General features: G+C 45.0%; 1 long non-coding RNA gene across 1 annotated transcript; it reads right to left on the reverse strand.

Moving 5' to 3' along the window:
- Nucleotides 1-7,071: 7,071 nt before the first annotated feature.
- Nucleotides 7,072-12,627, reverse strand: LOC123743445 (uncharacterized). Its single transcript, XR_006770235.1, has 4 exons — nucleotides 12,385-12,627; nucleotides 11,474-11,845; nucleotides 11,293-11,337; nucleotides 7,072-11,210 (listed from the first exon to the last, which is right to left on the reverse strand). It is a non-coding gene; the product is annotated as an uncharacterized lncRNA (long non-coding RNA).
- Between the last annotated feature and the right edge of the window lie 248 nt (nucleotides 12,628-12,875).

The following is a 12,875-nucleotide window of genomic DNA, read 5'->3' on the forward strand; positions in this document are numbered from 1 at the left end:
TTTGTCGATGAGGGTTGGAAAAGGGGGTCTCTGTTGCTATATTGTTCTATACTACAGCACAAACTGTGTGATGTCATTTCAAGAGCTACCGTTATTTCTTATAACTGAGTGGTAACATGTTAATGCACAAAGATGTAAGTGTAGTTACAAAATGGTGGTCTCTGCCCAACTTCACCAGGTTCATCATAAATTCCCAGTTCCCTAATTAAAAGGACCATAAAAAGGATTTCTACATCATGTTATAAAGTTATGGTTCAACAAAAATGTAATAGGGTTGAAACCTGTATGTCTTATGGCCTGGCTTTGGTTGGAGGGGGCTTAGCTGTAGCAAGGTGGATGTTCCAGGGTCAAACTAACAATGCCCACTTTGGAAACAATCCAAATGCTGGGCATTATAAACATCACTGTGCCTCTGTTGAAGAGGGGGATCATATTTGGGCTCTAATGTATGTTCTGAGGCCACGCAGTTTTACGGGCTGGACCCAATACAATGGCCTCCTTCACTCCAAAGTCGTTCAGTTACGATGATGTGTGGTGCTGTAAGAAGCCCTACTTTAACGTGCCCTTGTGTGCACAACGCGTGGCCATATGTATGTGAGCCTTGTCTGTCGGTAGACTTGCCTGTCTGTCCGCATCTCTCTCTCAGCTATCTCTCTCTTGCTCTCTCATGATGTGTGGCTAAACTAGGCCTACTCAAGAGAAGTCTTCATCATGCTGCCCTCGCCAATGTGTTGACAGTTGAGTCATACCTCAACATCTGTTAGCTTTCAGACTGAGTGGCGACTGCCACGGGGATGCATTACCCTGACGCGGCTCGCCAAAGGTACAGGGGTGAGGTAACATTGGATACCTGGAATGACATACCCTTAGATGGAATATTAGCTTCTATGCCAATAAGAATTTGAGTATGCTACTTTGTGTGTATTTCTTTGTGAACATGGCATTCATCTCTACATGCGAGTGAAACAAAGGAAAATAATGGTGCTTGGCTTCACAGAGTACTTTATCTTTCAAGAACCTTTTTAAAGTAAACACTTAATATTGAGCTGGAATCCCCCGTGATGCATGGCTGAAACTGAACCTCGTCTGTGGTGATGTAATGAAATACATGTAGTGCTGGCTGGAGAAAGTGGATACTCCCCGGATCCCCAACACCTCCAGCACTGAGGCTATGAGGAATACTTCCAAAACATACTGTAAGCATACAGTGCCTTCAGAAAGTATTCCCAGCCCTTGACTTTTTCCACATTGTATTGTGTTACAGCCTTAATTTAAAAAAAATGTAATTGAAATTTTGGGTCACACAATTTTGGGTTACACACAATACCCCATAATGTCAAAGTGAAATTGTGTTTTTAGAAATGTTTACAAATTATATAAAAATGTAAAGCTGAAATGTCTTCAGTCAATAAGTATTCAACCCTTTTCTTATGGCAAGGCTAAATAAGTTCAGGAGTAAAAATGCGCTTAACAAGTCACATAATAACTTAGCACGGACTCACTCTGTGCAATAATAGTGTTTGACATGATTTTTAAATGACTACCCCATCTCTGTACCCCACACAAACAATGATCTGTAAGGTCCCTCAGTAGAGCAGTGAATTTCAAGCACGGATTCAACCACAAAGACCAGGGAGGTTTTTCAATGGTTCACAAAGAAGGGCAGCATTGGTAGATGGCCAAAAAAAGAAGCATACATTGAAAGCCCTTTGTGCATGGTGAAATTATTAATTACACTTTGGATGGTGAATGCACCAATTTGTAAGTCGCTCTGGATAAGAGCGTCTGCTAAATGACGTAAATGTAAAATGTAAATGTGTGGCAAAGAAATTAACTTTTTGTTCTGAAAACAAAGCTTTATGTTTGGGGAAAATCGAACACATCACTGAGTACCACTCTTCATATTTTCAAGAATGGTGGTGGCTGCATCATGTTATGGGTATGCTTGTCATCGAAAAGGACTGGGGAGTTTTTTTTAGGATAAAAATAAATGTAATAGAGCTAAGCACAGGCAAAATCCTAGAGGGCAACTTGGTTCAGTCTGCTTTCCAACAGACACTGGGAGGCAAATTCACATTCAGCAGGAGAATTACCTAAAACACAAGGCAAAATATATACTGGAGTTGCTTACCAAGACGACATTGAATGTTCCTGAGTGGCCTTGTTACAATTTTGACTTAAATCATCTTGAAAATCTATGGCAATATGTGAAAATGGCTGTCTAGCAATGATCAACAACCAACTTGACAGAGCTTGAAGAATTTCTTAAAGAATAATGGGCAAATATTGTACAATCCAGGTGTGCAAAGCCCTTAGAGACTTACCCAGAAAGACTCACAGCTGTAATCGCTGCCAAAGGTGATTATAACATGTATTGACTCAGAGGGAGGCAGCGTAGCCTAGTGGTTAGAGCGTTGGACTAATAACCGAAAGGTTGCAAGTCCGAATCCCCGAGCTGACAAGGTACAAATCTGTCGTTCTGCCCCTGAACAAGGCAGTTAACCCACTGGTCCTAGGCTGTCATTGAAAATAAGAATTTGTTCTTAACTGACTTGCCTAGTTAAATAAATGAAAACTTATCTAAATCAATACATAGTGTTTTATTTTCCATTAATTAATTTTATATTTTTTATTCCACTTTGACATTATCGAGTATTTTGTTAAGATAGTTGACAAAAAAAGACATTTGAATCCCACTTTGTAACAACAAAATGTGGAAAAAGTCACGTGGTGTGAATACTTTCTGAACAGCTCCTGCATGTAAGAAAGAGGTAGAATTGGATTACCATTTTCTCACCTAATCTACAACAACAAATGCAGGGCGATATGCAGGGCTTGAACAGTTTGTACTCGCTGAAGACCACTGAATATTTCCCCTTGTCAGATAAAATCTATCGTTTGTCTGTCTTGTACAGAAAGAGGGGGCAGTGTATGGCATGGTACAGTATAAGTACCAGGGTTGTAACAACTGACAGGTACAGTATGTGTGATTTAGGACAGCAAAAGAGCCCACGCCTTGTTGGGGGAAAAATACATAAATCTACCTGTCCCACTTATGTTCTGCTCCTCCACGCCTCTTTGTGCCTCAGCCCTAGTTCCCCCTGTCTTTCTCCTCCCTGCCCCCCTTCACTCAGATGAATGGGGGGAATGCAGTGAGTCAGTGGAGCAGCGCCGGGCTTTGGCCCAGTGACAGTCTCCTGTGAGCTGCCTCACTTCAAAGGGCCGCTGAAACCCGACTAGCTCCTTGTAAACAGGGCTGCCTGGCCTGAAGGCACCGCTTCCTGCGCTTAACGCAACTTAATGGCTGGCTTGTTTGGCTTTTCGCTGAAGCAGAGAGAGACGAATGAGGAGAGAGAGAAAAGAGAAGGGGGGAGGTGGGGGGGTGGTAGGTAGCGTCTAAGATTGTTACAAGGGGTGGGCGGGGAGGGGGATTGGAAGGTATTTTGAAAAATTCACTTTAATAGGGGTGTTTTTCTTCTTTCTCTGGAGGTAAAAAAAAGAAGGGAATAAAAGGAGTATCAGGATAGGGAAAGATGTTGCTGCCATATTGTAAATCTGTGGAAGAAAAAAAAAAGTGTCTTTTCGGAACCTGAAAACTAAACAGAAACAGATGCCCAGATTCACTTTTCAGAATGTTTGAGTTTCGCCAGCAAAGCTCTGTTCACTTGATATTCTCAGTCAGGAAACCTGAAGTCTGATAGCATGACCCAGCAGGGAGACTGTAGACCTTTACATGGTTTATACCTGATAGCTATTGCACATTTGTCCTTTTGTACTATATGTAGAGGTATGATGACTATCACCCTGTACACAGGGCTCACATTTATTACATAGAGACACATCTATCAAGCTAAATGTATTACAGTGGGGGAAAAGTTGTTATCTATGTAGACCAGATATTGTCTGTTTTCTGCGCGCTATTGACCAAGTCTCTTCTAGGTGGTCTCAGCTAAGCTTGTCTATGCTGTGGATTAGCTCTCTCTCTTTGTTGGTCTGAGATCTGCCATAGTCTCTCCTCGAGGGCAAGAAGGGACAAGCAGAGGATTGGGCAGAAAGAGAGAAAGAATGCTCTTCCAGAGAATGTTAATAATGTGATCTCATACCCCTCTGATTGAAAGAAGCCCTCAAGAGGCTGTTAACAAAGATGGATCATGTTGTTGGTCTGAAAAAAAAAAGAGACAAATAAGGGGAGTGAAAAAAAGTTGCTCTCTGTGAAAGTTAGCATGAAAAAAAGATGGAGAAAAGGTTCCAAAAAAAAAAGACCTAGACTTCGGTCTGTTACTAATCAAGTCTTTCTCTGATCCCAGAGAGTATAATGCTCTGAGAGCTTATGCTCAGTTAGTTATAGTCAGACATTAGCCCTGCTAAATGAGGGCAGTTTTGATTTTCCAGTGCTCCCTCCATATCTCTGGATCTCGTTTCCCCCTTGAAATCAAAACAGGAAGTCCAATATGTTCCCTCTCCTCCTATTCCCTGCATGGATTGCTTCCTGAGGCCACCGTATAGATTTGGGGGAGGGGGAAATCAGAGAGTTGGCAGAAGAAAGGAGGTTAAAATGGGAATTTTCAGTTTCTATGTTACAGAGGTCCTCCACTTTAATATGGTGATATCCTGCTCGGTCACAGTGCTTCTCTTTGGGCAGAGCCATTGCAAATGGCCATGAAATGCATTTCAACATAATGACTGTTTTTAATGTCCTGTCCTGGTTTTATCAGTATGCTGTGAGAGTCTTGTGGACATAGTTCTAGATTTATTAGGCAGCAGTTGAAAAGTTCACAGATTCCTTGGCTGGACACTATCAGGGGAAAAGATCCACAGAAAGTGAAGGGAATTGATATTTGGAAAGCCTACTCTCAACTCCTCGACTTTGGATGATCTTACCAACTAGCCACTCAGTCAAGATAGACCATGGTCTGTTCTGCGGCTCAGAGGATTTGTAAGTTAACTACAGCAGTAGGGAACGGAACAGAAGCAGACAATAACTGTGGTGGCAGAGCCTCTGTTACAGCCAGCCTCACTTCCTCCACCCCCTCCTTGGCTCACTCTCACGCCCCACACACACCATTTGTCTGGGGTTTTATGACCCACAGGCCATTCAGAGGTGGCTTCAGTGAGATAGAAGGGTGGGGCCGAGGCTAGGCAGGCACAGGCACACACACACACAGACACACACACAGACACACACACACACACACACACAGTGTGTATACAGAGTATTTTAAAGGGGCTAACTATTTCTCTGTGTGTGCTTGGAGTAAGCCGCTCAGGTCCCAGGCCCTGTCGTAGAAAACCTATGGGTGTGTGGTAAAGAGAGAGGGAGTCTGGGTGTTTGTGGTAGAGAGAGAGCGAGAGAGAGGGAGAGCGAGAGGGCGTCTGGGTGTGTGTGGTAGAGAGAGGGAGAGCGAGAAGGGGTCTGGGTGTGTGTGGTAAAGAGAGTCTGGGGGTGTGTGGTAGAGAGAGAGAGAGAGAGAGAGAGAGAGGCAGTATGAGGGTGTGTGGTAGAGAGAGAGAGGGAGTCTTGGGGTGTGTGGTAAAGAAAGAGAGGGAGTCTGGTGATGTGTGGCAGAGAGAGAGGGAGTCTGGGGGTGTGTGGTAGAGAGAGAGGGAGTCTGGGGGTGTGTGGTAGAGAGGGTCGAGAGAGAGAGAGAGAGAGAGGGAGTCTGGGTGTGTGGTAGAGAGGGTCGAGAGAGAGAGAGAGAGAGAGAGAGTGTCTGGGTGTGTGGTAGAGAGGGTCGAGAGAGAGAGGGAGTCTGGGTGTGTGGTAGAGAGGGTCAAGAGAGAGGGAGTGCCCCTGAGCTGCTCCAGCTGTTGCCCAGAGTGGTGCTGACAGCTGCATTACGGATATTTTGGGAGCCTGGAGTTCGCCTGGGATAATAATGGGCTTGATTTGGAGGAGAGAGGGGGGTTGATACATAGCCAGACACCACACTATGTACACAACCATACCACTCCTCGGGCCATGGCACAAGTATAGGTTAACAATCTGGTGATGAGAATACAAACAGAGCAATGGGGGGGAATTCTTCTAGTCAATGTCATCATCTTCTATTGTGTTAGTGCAAATGACTGTGAATGATCTATAATAAGAAACTCCAGCAACTGTTGTGCTCCAGGCAGTACATGAAACAACTCTAATCCAACCTGTATACGACCCAGCCAGTTCTGTTTGACTTGGTTTCCAGCTATTGTTGTCCTGACTCCCGTGGCACAGAGCCCTTGCTAAGACAAACACAAACACCGGTGGTCAGTTGGGTTGAAGGATTGGGGTGAAAGCACTTACTGTCCCACCTCAATGTACAGGAAGCCCCCTGTCTGACGTAACTGAGCTCGCTGCCTGGCCTTCTGAATCAGCCCGTCTGTATAGTAGCTGTGTTTACTGGTAGAGAGAGAGAGAGAGAGAGAGAGAGAGAGAGGAAGTCTTGGTGTGTGTGGTAGAGAGAGCGAGAGAGAGAGCGAGAGCGAGAGAGAGAGAGAAAGTCTTGGTGTGTGTAGTAGCCAGGCTCGTTGCCTGGCTTTCTGAATCAGCCCGTCTGTGTAGTAGCTGTGTTTACTGGTTAGAGCTCGCTGCCTGGTCTTCTGAATCAGCCCGTCTGTGTAGTAGCTGTGTTTACTGGTTAGAGCTCGCTGCCTGGTCTTCTGAATCAGCCCGTCTGTATAGTAGCTGTGTTTACTGGTTAGAGCTCGCTGCATGGTCTTCTGAATCAGCCCGTCTGTATAGTAGCTGTGTTTACTGGTTAGAGCTCGCTGCCTGGTCTTCTGAATCAGCCCGTCTGTGTAGTAGCTGTGTTTACTGGTTAGAGCTCGCTGCATGGCCTTCTGAATCAGCCCGTCTGTATAGTAGCTGTGTTTACTGGTTAGAGCTCGCTGCATGGTCTTCTGAATCAGCCCGTCTGTATAGTAGCTGTGTTTACTGGTTAGAGCTCGCTGCATGGTCTTGTGAATCAGCCCGTCTGTATAGTAGCTGTGTTTACTGGTTAGAGCTCGCTGCCTGGCCTTCTGAATCAGCCTGTCTGTATAGTAGCTGTGTTTACTGGTTAGAGCTCGCTGCATGGCCTTCTGAATCAGCCCGTCTGTATAGTAGCTGTGTTTACTGGTTAGAGCTCGCTGCCTGGCCTTCTGAATCAGCCCGTCTGTATAGTAGCTGTGTTTACTGGTTAGAGCTCGCTGCATGGTCTTCTGAATCAGCCCGTCTGTATAGTAGCTGTGTTTACTGGTTAGAGCCCGCTGCCTGGCCTTCTGAATCAGCCTGTCTGTATAGTAGCTGTGTGGTACAGCACAGAGAGCTGCTATGGCAACTCAACTGACCTGCAGACCTGAAACAGAGAGAGGGTGGGGTTCACGGGCTAGAATAGACCTCCACGACTGATGTTAAGATTTTGTGGTTAGTTAGAGGGTAGGTTTAGGCTTACAGTTCTACAACATAGGAAACTAGCGCACTAGCCATAGGGTTCCAAAACATATGAAATGGAGCAAAGAGAAGACATATTTTTTTAGAATATATCCAAATAATTTAATTAGAAAACATTGAAATGTGACATTGTAGTTAAATGTCACAATTATAATGCTCATGTCATCTAATCACAATGCTTCCTTGGCATCTCAACTTAGTTGGAGTAAGTTGTGTACATCTGAAATGAAAGATACAGTATATTCTATCCGTTCTATTTCTACAGTTCCTCTCCTCTGTGGTTCTGCAGGCTCTGGAACCCTTCAGGCTCCAGGTGATGACTCATTTCTTCGGCTCCTTTATGGCGAGCGTCGATCCCCGTTTTAATGTGAGCCTTCTTAACTGCTCTTTCAGAGGAATTTACAGCCCTGGCCCTCACCGCTCGCTCAATCACTCGGCCCACGAGAGGGGAGGCAGGAGAAGGAGGGGAGCACACTGGCGCATTGTCCTGACACAGCCAAGAGTGGAAATGTACCACCAGAAGCAATGTGGTGGGACTGGTGGCAGGGCATGTGTTCCTGTGCATGTGATTGCGTGCCTGTATGTGTAAGTGAGTGAATGAGTGAGTGGATAAAGGAGAAGGGCTGGAGCTCTGTAGGTTCTCCCTGTAATTTCTCTCTCCCTGTGCAGCGTAATCACTTCCATCTGAGCCCTGCCCAAAGAGAGAGAGAGAGAGAGAGAGAGAGAGAGAAATGGTGGAGGGGCCTCGTCAAGGAGGTGCGAGTTAAACACACACACCCATATCATATGCACACACTCATAAATAACCCATATTCTAGCAGACACACAACACCCACTAATATACACATCCAGTCTACATATTCTCATTCCAAAAACACTCAGCATAAGAGTTACTAAGAGTAGAAGAGTCACTTTCTACAAAGCTTTCAGACAAGCAAGAACACCCTAACAGTCATGTCCTGTCTCGCACCACTCATCAAATCCTTCTGGGACATTATTACATTTGCTACTACTAACCCTCTAAACCAGTCATATCAGAACTAGAAAAATACATTTCATCTCATTGAAAACTTTAGCCCACACTATCAATAGAAATTGATTGAGCAACTCTTAGCATTGTGTGGTTATGGTAAGGGCATAAGACCGCATTTTCTAATTTCCTTCCTTCAATCCTGAGGTTTTTCTTCCTCTTTTTGTTGGGGGTGGTTCCATCTGTGCTGCTGCACATGTTGAGCTGTATGTTGGAAGGCCTTGGGGAGAGACAGACAGGCTCTCCAGACCAGACGTTCATGGTCAACGTGCAGCGTAACTAATAATAATAAAAGAAAATAAACAGGCCCTTCTGCACAGCAAACCCTCTGCCAAGCGGACCGCTCAGATAGATCTCAGCTGTACCGCTGACCACAGGGACAACTAAAGTAGGCCAATCCTAATGCCGAATGAGGTCTTATCAGTTCTATGTCGTCCTTTACCATCCTTCAGACGAGAGGCTGAATGAGAAGATGAAAGTAAAAAGAGAAAAATAAAAGGTGAAAGGAGAGATGCCGTGTGATCTTATCAGACAGAGACAGAGAGAGAGAGAGAGAACATTCCTGAAGCGACTGCAGGCTACATACAGACAGTGAATAGAGGCCCGAAGGCTTGGATTTAGTGGTGTCTGCTGCCTGCCAGTGCTGCTGGTTTGAACATTTCCTCTGAATCACCAGAAAAAGTATCCTAAATTACACCATGCTCCCTTGGCATTACAGTATTAAACATTCTGAGGAGAAGAGGAGAGGAGGTGCATGACTTTACCTAAGAGTTCTTCTATCTCTAGTGAGCAACATCCTCTGCTGCTCTTCCATCCCCAGTCACTCACACTGGGTTAGCACACTTCTACATATCCTGTTATCCTGGGTGACACAGGGGGCAGCAACTCCGTCATGATTTTAGTACAGTTACAAATGTCTGCGCGTGCTAAATATTTGTTTTCTTCTGCTGGGTCAATATGTCTAATAACTAATAAGGGTCCTGAAATCCTACAAATTAGGGTTGCTGGCCTGGGTGTTGGCTGAATTAGGGATTGACAACACAATCCTCAATAACAGAAGACTTGCTGGGAGTCCATCCAATTTCCTGGGGATGTTGAGTACTACTACTGACCTAGTTACTGACATTACAGGGGCCGGGCCAGGTAGAGCAGCAGGCAGGCCCCACAGCAGACAGGCAGCAGTCTCCTGTCTCCATCGAAGCCAGCCAGAGGCCCAGTGAGCCTGTTTCACTGTAGGCCAGGGAGACCAGCCTTCAGCCCAGCCCGCCGCCATGGGTCCAGCGTCCGGCTGACGTGTTCCATTTTTCCCGGCGCCTCGGATACACTTGGATCCACTAACAGGCCGGGTGGGGTGCAGTAAGAGGGATCGTAAAACACCGGGCATAAAACGTGAGTTTATCATTAAGGCTTGTTGTTCAGATGGGGGAGGATGTGCTTGGATGGAGAGCGATGGAGGTGGTGGAGCTGCAGCCTTAGCTGATCCCAGCTGTCTGAAGAAACTCTCATTAGCACCACCACACCCTTGTCGCTTGGAGGTGACGGGAGCAAATGTTCCTAGTGAACCACCCAGGAACAACAGCCTAAATAACATGGGACAATGACTGTGACAGGTGACCGCCTCACCTCCTGGACCAAATGGCCTGGTGAAACATGGCAGACACAGAATGCAGACATTCAAAACCACAACAAAAACAGATCAACTCAACAATGTGTGAATTCAAGCTGCACTGTTATTCCTACACCCTTGCCTCCACCACCATAAAAAATCAGAACATTCCAGAAAAAAAACCAACAGCAAAACAACCAATCACTGATAACAATTCAATATTTGGAAAGACAATACACAGGATCTAAACTGCATTATGATGTGAGTCACAGCATTCTCCCCCGATTTACGATAGAATGGTATGGGCATTGTCTTGACCGAAGCCGTTCCCTCCCTCCTTAACCCAAATTCTCATACACCTCTCTCTTCTTGACATCCCGAAAGAGCTTAATTCCCATGATGCATCCCACTAACTGATAAAAATGATAATAACACAGTAAGTACAATGATGCGAGATGTGACCTAAGTAGGACACCTGATATGTTGTTTAACCTCTATGAGACCCAGTACGATGCAGGCGGCACCCAGCCACATCAGGTCCTCTTCAGGGACTCTTTGATCACCTGCACAAAGCCCTGGAGGGACGACACGCACACGCACGCACGCACACTCACACACACACTAGCACAGAGTGTTGTGAAACCTCTCTTCCTGTGACTAAATGAGCTGTTAATTAACTGTCTGTCCTCCAGGGGCCACAGTGTCTGCAGTCAGTCACTCAAAGAACCAGCTGATATATATTGACCGTGTTTAACTTTATCCCTCCAAGTCCCTGCTTGTCTTACTTGCTGAATTGCAGACCTCCAGGATCTGAGCTAAGCATGACTAAAAGCTTGTTATTATAGGTTTTAGTGAAAAGACTCAGGGCATTTGAGATAAAGCCTCCTTACTCTTTAGGGCCCTTAAAACCTCTCATCATTGTCACAGCAATTCCCATGTAGGGAATCATGATCACCTTTTTGTTAACCTCATCTGAGGCCTTTGTAAACCCCTCGCCCTTCCCTGTGCTGGTTAACATTGACTCTCTGGTAGATGTTGTCTGTGGTGACGACTTTCACACAGGCCACAGAATCCACATGGCAACAGGAGTGTGGCACAAAACTAATATTCCCATGAGAGCCCTGCAGGAGCCAGTCGGTGTAGTTCTCTGCACCACAATGACGGAACTGAAACGCACATAAACAAACTTTGACAGTGTATCTCACAGAGACCATTCCCATGGTAAGGAGTGAATAGCACGCTACTCACTGCATGCTGTAGGTCATCGATGGCAACCTTATCCCTTCTCTCCACCTGCAGAGGGTGCAGAGGACACAAAAAGCATTCTCACCCTTGTCAATCAAGCAATACCCGTTGAATTCCCTGGAAAACATACAGTGATCATCCAAGACTGCAGTAGATTGAGACAGCTGGGCAGAGTCATGTTTACCTTGTTTCTGAAGACAGAAGAGAATCCCAGACACTATCTGCAGGCTGAGGATCAGCATTAGGAAGTGTGTGAACTACAGAGTACAAACAACCAAGATGTTACTCTCCAAAAGCAAAATGCAAACGTGGCAGAGCTCGGACAGGTTATGATTTAGTATGTGAAGATGGAACACGGCATATTAACTGTTCTCCAAAACATAAAGCCCCAAGTTACCATATCGCACACTGTGCGATATGGAGAGACGATGATGCCCACCACTATGAGGAGGATGGAGGTGTGAGACAGGCCCTGGGATGTGTGGGTGAAAGACTCCATTTCTGTGTAGGTGGGCCGAGACATCGCCCCGACCAAGACCAAGGCCAAGCCAGACACCTGGTAGAACATTAACACAGGCCATATAAATCACAGGTTAGTCAAACAACTGTAGTTTTCTCAATATAACCTTTAAACCTTTTTAATGGTTCACTCTAGAGCAATTGGAGTCAGTCAGGCACATATGGGTCAGTGGTTTAAATACCAGAGCACCTGCCCAAATGTGTTCTACGAAAGTGCCCCTGGAGTGATCAGGACAGGTAGTGGTGTATATTTGAGGACATTGTGCATGTAAGAGGTGAATGTATGACTTACCCAGAATAGAGTGTTTAGGAGGATAAAGAAGAACTTAACCATTCTACAGAAATATTTTCTTCCAAACTGAAAAGTATACAGGAATTCTGAAGTCCACGTTCAATATTTCTCATTTTATAGTCACTTCTCGATATTTGTATTACTTGTACAACTTTGCCTATACCTACATTTTTTTCTGTACTCTATCAGTTAGGGTAGGTACACGGGAACATTTTGGACTTCATTGAGCGTTTTGACCAATATGCATAGCAGTATAGATCTAACACCAAAACTACGAGACTCACCTGACCTGTACAAACACCTGGAATTCTTGAATAGGCAGCTCAATTAACAGCATTTCTATAGCTCCAAATGTCTATATTACTTGTCGGAGAGAGAGAGAGAAGCAAAATGTACATTTACATTTACATTTGTCATTTAGCAGACGCTCTTATCCAGAGCGACTTACAATAAGTTACAATAACTTACAATAAGTTATCAGCAACACGATTTGGATAACGCAAGTGGACCGCATCAGCTAGTCCTATCCTTGAAATGATTCGGTTGACATCATCACTACAATGAACTGTAAAACAAACTGGATATGATGGGTGTAGTTTCATGAGTTTACACAGTTGTTGGGATACTGTAACACTGTTACATGTCAGAGAGAGCTCTGAGTCTCGAGACGTCGATCTAATTGAATTGAATAGAAATAGAAGCAAACGGGAGCTAGGATAGGTATTCAGGGTTCCCATCTCTCTCGTTTGATCTCGGACTGTTATTTATGACGGAC

The sequence above is a fragment of the Salmo salar genome, chromosome ssa06 (assembly GCF_905237065.1).
Source record: "Salmo salar chromosome ssa06, Ssal_v3.1, whole genome shotgun sequence".
Classification (NCBI taxonomy): domain Eukaryota; kingdom Metazoa; phylum Chordata; class Actinopteri; order Salmoniformes; family Salmonidae; genus Salmo; species Salmo salar.